The sequence below is a fragment of the Pogoniulus pusillus genome, chromosome W, assembly GCF_015220805.1.
Source record: "Pogoniulus pusillus isolate bPogPus1 chromosome W, bPogPus1.pri, whole genome shotgun sequence".
NCBI classification, from domain to species: domain Eukaryota; kingdom Metazoa; phylum Chordata; class Aves; order Piciformes; family Lybiidae; genus Pogoniulus; species Pogoniulus pusillus.
Window position 1 is genome coordinate 9,339,035 of NC_087308.1, and position 2,950 is coordinate 9,341,984.

The window sequence follows — 2,950 nt, forward strand, 5'->3', positions numbered from 1 at the left end:
TTCTCGACTCGGCCACGTATTTCTGCCCTCCGCAACATATGGTCATAGTCTGCTTTATTTCCATGATACAGAGACTTATATGCATTCTAGCAAGATGCGTGCTCCACCAAGATTGGTTACAATCAGAGGGTACAGGGTTACATGTAAGGCATGGATAGGTCAATCATAGAATCAACCAGGTTGGAAGATTCTACCATAACAATCTGAGTGTCAGCCTCTAGGGCTAGCTAAACTCTGCCCACCTGCAGCTGCACTCCACCCCCTACAGCTGCATCTGGGGGGAACTACCCTGTGTCTGGTACCTTAATTCCCAAGATGGACTCAAGGACCCTCCCAGCATGGGTTGCTCATGTCTATGATTTCTGTGTCCTCTGCTAGCAAGAATTCTCCAACAGGACATCATGACATAGAGGATCTGGAAGTGCCAATTGCTACTCAAACTGTACACCACAGGCAGTACAGAACTAACCGTTACTCTTTGCTGCCCATTCATCAGGTGATTCGTTAACTGGAGAGTCAGGCTGTCATCGAGAAAGCTCATTCACCTTTCAACAGTCCCATCTGGCCTGTACGCAAGCCTAACAGAGACTGGAGACTGACAGTTGATTTTTGTGCCCTGAACGAGGTGACTCCACCCATGAGAACAGCTGTGCCGGACATGCTGGAACTCCAGTGCGAGCTGGAATCAAAGGAGGCTAAATGGTATGCAACCATAGACATTGCTAATGCTTTCTTCTCTATTCCCATAGCAAAGGAGTGCAGGCCTCAGTTTGCACTCACCTGGAGAGGAATCCAGTACCAGTTCAATCGTTTGCCTCAGGGGTGGAAACACAGCTCAACCATCTGCCACTCAGTCATCCACAATGCACTGGAGAAAGGTAAAGCTCCAGAGCACATCCAGTTCATCGACGACATCATTGTGTGGGGCCAAACTGCTGAGGAAGTTTTCGAGAAAGGTAACAAAATCATTGACATTCTGTTGCAAGCAGGTTTTGATATTAAGAGAGACAAGGTCAAAGAACCTGCCAGAGAAATTCAGTTTCTGGGAGTGCAGTGGCAGGATGGTCGCTGTCACATTCCTCAGGATGTGATGAACAAAGTCTCCAACATGGCAGTTCCCACCAATAAGAAGGACACTCTATCTTTCTTGGTTGCAGTGGGATTTTGGAGACTATACATTCATGGATTCAGTCAAATTCATAGAATCATAGAATGAACCAGGTTGGAAGAGACCTCCAAGACCATCCAGTCCAGCATATCCCCCAGCCCTAGCCAGTCAACTAGACTATGGCACTAAGTGCCTCATCCAGTCTTTTCTTGAACACCTCCAGGGACGGTGCCTCCACCACCTCCCTGGACAGCCCACTCCAATGCCAATCACTGTCTCTGTGAAGAACTTCCTCCTAATATCCAGCCTATACTTTCCCTGGCACAACTTGAGACTGTGTCCCCTTGTTCTATTGCTGGTTGCCTGGGAGAAGAGGCCAACCCCCACCTGGCTACAATGTCCCTTCAGGTAGTTGTAGACAGTAATAAGATCACCCCTGAGCCTCCTCTTCTCTAGGCTAAACAACCCCAGCTCCCTCAGCCTCTCCTCATAGGGACTGTTCCAGGCCCCTCACCAGCATTGTCACCATTCTCTGGACACGTTCCAGCATCTCAACATCTCTCTTGAATTGAGGAGCCTGGAACTGGACACAGTATTCAACGAGTGGCCTGACCAGTGTTGAGTACAGGGGAAGAATAACCTCCCTCGTCCTATTGGCCACACTGTTCCTGATACAGGCCAGGATGCTGTTGGCTCTCTTGGCCACCTGGGCACACTGCTAGCTGCTATCTACCAGTACCCCCAGGTCCCTCTCCTCTTGGCTGCTTTCCAGCCACTCTGTCCCCAGCTTGGGGATGTTGTGGCCAAAGTGCAGGACCCAAATTGTCAAACCTCTGCATGATGTGACTCGTAAGAGAAACAATTTTGAGTGGGGACTGGAACTACAAGCAGACTTTGATCAGATCAAGCGAGAATTAGTCTATGCAGTGGGTTTGGGACCTGTGCAATCTGGTCCAGGCATTAAGAACATTCTGTACACGGCTGCCAGTGACAATGGTTCAACTTGGAGTCTTTGGCAGAGAGCTCCAAATGAGTCACGTGGTCGTCCACTTGGTTTCTGGGGTCGTAGCAAAAGAGGTTCAGAGGCAAATTACACCGCAACAGAGAAAGAGATACTAGCAGCTTATGAAGGAGTGAAAGCAGCTTCTGAAGTGATTGTGACTGAGTCACAATTGCTTTTAGATCCTAAACTGCCAGTTCTAAACTGGATGTTCAAAGGCAAAGGTTCATCACCACATCATCCCACCGATGCAACCTGGTCTAAATGGATGGCTTTGATAATGCAACGAGCACGAATGGGGAATCTTGATCGACCTGGTCTGGTGGAGGTGATAACCAACTGGCCAGAAGGCACAGATTGTACCAAACCTCCAGAGGAGAAAACAACTCATGCTGAGGAAGCTCCTCCCTATTATGAACTCTCTGATCAGGAAAAGAACTATGCTTTGTTCACAGATGGTTCCTGTCGTCTTGTTGGGAACAAGTGAAGATGGAAGTCAGCATTCTGGAGTCCTACCAGGAGAGGCACCAAAGCGAAAGATGGAGAAGGAGAATCCTGTCAGTTCGCTGAGGTAAAAGCTGTTCAACTTGCTCTTGATGTGGCTGAACGTCAGAATTGGCCTATCCTTTACCTCTACACTGACTCATGGATGGTAGCCAATGCTCTATGGGGTCGGCTAAAGGACTGGAAAAAGAACAGTTGGCAGTGGAAAGGAAAGCCTATTTGGAGTGCTGATCTATGGCAGGACATTGATGCACGGCTGGAGAGAATTCCAGTGAAGGTGCACCACATAGATGCACACATGTCCAAGAGCAGAGCCGCTGAGGAACACCAACACAACC